The 6067-nt window shown below is 45.3% G+C and overlaps 1 protein-coding gene and 1 long non-coding RNA gene across 2 annotated transcripts in view; one reads left to right on the plus strand and one right to left on the minus strand.

Moving 5' to 3' along the window:
* Window positions 1–6067, plus strand: part of LOC119958659 — a 208592-nt gene that overhangs the window by 147162 nt on the left and 55363 nt on the right. The gene's annotated exons all lie outside the window — the stretch shown is intronic.
* The window catches only part of LOC119958655 (immunoglobulin kappa light chain-like), a 275168-nt gene that overhangs the window by 32142 nt on the left and 236959 nt on the right, over window positions 1–6067 (minus strand). The window lies entirely within an intron of this gene.

The raw sequence follows: 6067 nt of genomic DNA on the forward strand, positions 1-6067 counted from the left end.
CAATGGAGCACGTTGGAAAGTATGGAAGGAAGGGTGGTGAAGGCGGGACAAAGAGTAGAAAAGGATAGAAGCTGCGAAGTAATGAAGGAATTGTGGAAGCAAAAAAAAAAGAAATAACAAAGGAACTAAAGGATGTACAAAGAATTGAGGCAAGCAACGTGGGAGTAAATTAAATATGTCAGTAAGCAGGGATGTAGGAAGGATAGATGGAAAACGCTGAAGAGAGTTGAGAAGGAAGGAGGGGTAATCAGGTGGGAGGAATAATCGTAAAAGGGAAGGGGCGAAGGCAGTGAAGAATAAGGGTCAGAAGGGCGGAGAGAAACATGGTTGGAAGGAAGGAATGAGTGAAGGAAATATTGGAGGACGAAATCACGAAATGAGAATGGAAAACGGAGGAACGGAAGTGAAGGGAAGAATGTTTGGATCGAATTCTGAAAGGATGGAATGAAGGAGGAAAGGAAGGTAATGTGACACGAAAGATGGAAAGACACAAGAAGGAAAGTTTGGAGGGAAGGGAGGGTGGAGGGAAGGACGTGCTATGGAGTGGTAGAAGGAAGTGGGATGGAAGCAGGAGTGGAGAATGGGAAAGAACAAGAAAGACAGATGGTAGGGAGCAGTGAAGGAGGAAAGAACGTTAGAGTATGGATTAAAGTGAATAATGAGGAAAGCAGGGAGAGGAGCTGGGAATAAGGGATTATGAGGAGGAAAGATGAAAGCAAGGAAGAAGAAGCGAATGAAGGTGTAGGTGTTTTGGAGAGAAAAAAGCGTGAAGGAAGGAGGGAAGGAAGACGTGCAAATGAAGGGAAGTATTTGAAGATGGAATTGAAGTTTGTTTTCGGAGAATAAGTACAAAATATGCTTCAAGAGCTGTAAAAGGGCTCCATCAATCCACTAAAGACAAAGGCAGAGCACCGTTGACCACGCTAAATGCCAGCGAAAGATAGACAGGCTCCTTTCGTTACATTCAGTTCGGAATGGGTTAATGTGTGCCTTCGGGACAGATGAGACAGATGAGGAAGAGATGGCAGATTGGGAAGAGTTAACTGAAAGCGCGCAAATGTAGGCTATAGGAACGGAAAGCCAAAAGCAGCCGCCACGCCAGCCAAAAGGAAAGGCACCGGGAGCACCGGCCGCACCAACCCTCACAGCTGTCCCGATACCCATGAATCCGGTCACCACGGAATGAAGTATAAGGGATCAGGTAGGTCCAGATATCACCTACACCACCCCACTTTCCGTAACTCAGTTAAGGGAAGCTTTCAGTAAAATTACTCCATTTCAGCCCACCGCAGACACGCACAGCTTATTTGAGGTGCTGCGCCAACAAAGGTCATGTCCGGATTAGGTGACAGGGATGAAGTTAAATTGATAGTAATGAGCCTCAGACAGTTGGTAAGGTCAGCTTTGCCAGAACCCCAAAACGATGGAGGAGAAACCTGAGAGAAAATGAAGGCCGCAATATTAGATGAATCGGATACAACAAAGGGGAACCTGTAGAGGGTCTAAACAATTAGAACATAGAACATAGAACAGTACAGCACAGAACAGGCTCTTCGGCCCTCAATGTTGTGCCGAGCCATGATCACCCTACTCAAACCCATGTATCCACCCTATACCCGTAACCCAACAACCCCTCCCTTAACCTTACTTTTTTTTAGGACACTACGGGCAATTTAGCATGGCCAATCCACCTAACCCGCACATCTTTGGACTGTGGGAGGAAACCGGAGCACCCGGAGGAAACCCACGCACACAGGGGGAGGACGTGCAGACTCCACACAGACAGTGACCCAGCCGGGAATCGAACCTGGGACCCTGGAGCTGTGAAGCATTTATGCTAACCATCATGCTACCCTGCTGCCCAGGGTAGGCAAAAGAGAGGGTAACATCCGACCGCCTTTGCTGGTCGCCAATGGATACATTTCAAGGCATTATACGGAAACTTCCATGAGGAAGACGCTACTAAATGGTCCCATTCCATAGTTTCACATGCTAACGAAACAGGTAAAAATTCTTGCGCGAAGTATGACCCGGCAGATATCACACATAATGAGATTTGTGTACATAGTATGATGTGGGAGCTGGCTGATCCCATTGTAAACGGCAGTGACCACATCTGCAGCAACTGTTGGTTGCTGGAAGAACTCCGGATGATCTGGAGTCTGAGCTACAAACTCTGCGGCACATCCGGGAGGGGGAGAGTTACCTGGACGTTTTGCTTCAGGAGGCAGTCACACCCGGTAGATTAAGTAATTCAAATTCAGTAAGTGTTCAGGAAAAACAGGGTGCGATTGGAAGTGAGGCAGGTAGGGGGATTCGTTCAGGAGTGCAGAAGCCTCATCCCTTGACCTTGTCCAACAGATATGAGAGTCTTGCTCCCTGTGCAGATGAGGAAAAGGGCTGTGGACAGGATAAGCCAGCTGACCATGGTACCATGGTGCAAAAGGCCATTCAAGAGGGGGGAGCAAGAAGACAAGTAGTTGTTATAAGGGATTCTACAATTAGAGGGACAGATAGTATCCTTTGCAAGCCGGATATGGAGTCCCGCATGGTGTGTTGCCTACCCGGTGCCAGTGTGCGTGAGATCTCCGACAGGCTTGAAAGGATACTGGAGCTGGAGGGGGAGGATCCAGTTGTTGTGGTCCACGTTGGAACTAACAACATAGACAAGTCTAGGGTGGAGGGCCTGTTTGAGGATTATCAAGCACTTGGAAGGAAATTGAAGAACAGGTCCTCGAGGGTCATAATCTCCGGATTACTGCCCGATCCACGTGCTAATTGGCATAGGGATAAGAAAGTTAGGAAAGTGAACACGTGGCTAAGGGATTGGTGTGAGAAAGAGGGATTCCATTTCATGGGGCATTGGCACCAGTTTTGGAACCGGGGGTATCTGTACCTTTGGGACGGTCTCCACCTGAACTGATCTGGAACCAGTGTTCTGGCGAAAAGGATAAATAGGGTGGTCAGTGGGACTAAACTTCTGAGTCGGGGCGAAGGGAAAGGGAAAGCGACAGGGAGTAGGGAGTTAAATGGAAGGATAAGCAGCAGGTTAGCATGTGTGCCGGTGGGTTTAAGTTCAAGGCAGACTAGGAATGAAGCAAAAAGGAAGGATAACGTAGGACAGCTCATGATGTCCAATTTCTCTAATAATGATAAGAAAGTCAGCATTAAGGCACTTTACCTGAATGCTCGTATCATTCGTAACAAAGTTGATGAATTAACGGCACAAATCATCGCGAATGAATATGACTTGATATCCATTACGGAGACATGGTTGCAGGATGGTCACAACTGGGAGTTAAATATCCAGGCGTACCAGACGTTTCGGAGGGATAGACAGGTACGTAAGGGAGGTGGAGTAGCACTAATAATCAAGGACGACATCAGGGTGGCATTGAGGGATGATATAGGTTCTATGGAGAATGAGGTTGAATCCATTTGGGTAAAAATTAGAAATTCTAAGAAGAAAAAGACACTGATAGGCGTAGTCTATAGGCCACCAAATAAGAGCACCACACTGGGACGGGCAGTAACTGAAGAGATAACTAATGCCTGTGAAAAGGGCACAGCAGTTACCATGGGCGATTTTAATCTGCCTGTAGATTGGTCAAATCAGCTCGGTCAGGGTAGCCTTGAAGAGGAGTTCGCTGAATGTATGTGGGGTAGTTTTCTGGAACAATATGTAATGGAACCGACAAGAGAGCAAGCTATCCTAGACCTGGTCCTGTGTAATGAGGCAGGAATAATTAATGACCTTATCGTTAGGGATCCTCTTGGTAGGAGTGATCGCAGCATGGTTGAATTAAGTATATAGATGGAGAGTGTGACGATAGAATCCAATACCAGGGTCCTCTGCTTGAACAAAGGGGACGACGATAGAATGAGGAAGGACGTCGCTAAAGTAGGCTGCAAACAAATATTGTACGGTAGAACAGCTTGAGAGCAGTGGAGTACTTTCAAAACAATCTTTCATAGTGCTCAACAAAAGTATATTCCAGTGAGAAGGAATTGTAAGAAAAGAGGTAATCTACCATGGGTGTGTAAGGAGATACATGGGGCTGTCAAATTGAAAGAGAAGGCTTACAAACTAGCCAAGATCAGCGGGAAACTAGAAGATTGGGAAACGTTAAAGGTCAGCAGAAAACCACGAAAAGAGCCATAAAGAAAAGTAAGATAAAAGACAAAAAAAATCTGGCACAGAATATAAGGACAGATAGCAAAAGTTTTTATAACTATATAAAACTAAAAAGAGTGGCTAAAGTAAACATTGGTCCGTTAGAGGATGAGAGTAGTCATTTATTTATGGGACATGATGAAATGTCGGAGTCATTGAACAAATATTTTGTATCGATCTTCACAGTGGAGGACACGAATAACATGCCAGCAATTGACCGTGAGAAGAAGGTAGGTGAGGACCTGGAAACCATTACTATCACGAAAGAGCAAGTGTTGGGCAAGCTAATGGAGCTCAGGATAGATAAGTCTCCTGGCCCTGATGGAATGCATCCCAGGGTACTGAAAGAGATGGCTGGATTAATAGCAGATGCACTGGCGGCAATTTTCCAAAATTCGCTGAACACTGGGGCAGTACCAGAGGATTGGAAAACAGCAAATGTGACGCCACTGTTTAAAAAGGGAAGTAGACAAAAGATGGGGAATTATAGACCGGTTAGCTTAACCTCTGTCGTGGGGAAGATGCTTGATTCTATTATCAAGAAAGAGATAGGAGGGCACCTCGATAGAAATTGTCCCATTGAACGGACGCAGCGTGGATTCATGAAGGGCAGGTCATTCTTGACGAATCTCTTGGAATTCTATGAATACATTTCGAGCAAGGTAGACAAAGGGGACCCAGTGTATGTGGTGTACCTAGATTTCCAAAATGCCTTTGACAAGGTACCGCACAAAAGGATGCTGCATAAGATAAGGATGCATGGTGTTGAGGGTAGAGTACCAGCATGGATAGAGGATTGGTTGTCTAACAGGAAACAAAGAGTGGGAATAAATGAGTGCTATTCAGGCTGGAAATCAGTGACGAGTGGTGTGCCTCAGGGATCGATGTTGGGACCACAATTATTTACAATATTAGTAGACGATTTGGAGTTGGGAACTACGTGTAAGGTATTCAAGTTTGCAGATGACACGAAGGTGTGTGTTGCAGAGCAAAGTGTACTGAGGACTGTAAAACCTTACAGAGGAACATTGACACATTGAGTGAGTGGGCAAAGGAGTAGAATGTCAATAAGTGTGAAATCGTGCATTTTGGTAGGAGTAACAATAGAACAGATTATTACTTAAATGGTAAAAAGCTGCGGCATGCTGCTAAGGGACCTGGGTGTACTTGTGCATGAGTAACAGAAGGTTGGTCTGCAGGTGCAACAAGTAATTAGGAAGGCAAATTAAATGTTGTCCTTCATTGCGAAGGGGATTGAGTTTAAAAGTAGAGAGGTAATGTTGCAGTTGTGCAGTCTGCTGGTGAGGCCACACCTGGAGTACTGTGTGCAGTTTTCGTCTACACACTTGAGAAAGGATGTGCTAGCACTAGAGGGGGTGCAGAGGATGTTCTCTAGGCTGATTCCGGAGTTGAGGGGGTTACAGTATGAGGATAGGATGAGTAGATTGGGATTATATTCACTGGAATTCAGAAGGTTGAGGGGATCTAATAGAAACATATAAAATTTTGAAGGGAATGGATAAGATAGAAGTAGAAAGGATGTTTCCACTTGTAGGTGAAAGTAGGACAAGAGGGCATAGCCTCAAGATTAGGTGGAGCAGATTTAGGACTGAATCAAGGAGGAACTTCTTCACTCAGACTGTGGTTAAAGTATGGAATTCCCAACCAAAAGTAGTAGTAGACGCTACTTCATTGAATATATTTAAAGATAGGGTAGCTTTTTTTTGAAAAATAAAGGAATTACGGGATATGGCGAGAATGCGGGTAAGTGGTTCAGAGACCATGAATAGATCAGCCATGATCTTATGGAATGGCGGAGCATGCTCGAAGGGCCGGACGATCTACTTCTGCTCCTACTTCTTATGCTCTTATGTTCTCATAGACGTCTAGAGG

This window comes from Scyliorhinus canicula, chromosome 30, assembly GCF_902713615.1.
Source record: "Scyliorhinus canicula chromosome 30, sScyCan1.1, whole genome shotgun sequence".
Classification (NCBI taxonomy): domain Eukaryota; kingdom Metazoa; phylum Chordata; class Chondrichthyes; order Carcharhiniformes; family Scyliorhinidae; genus Scyliorhinus; species Scyliorhinus canicula.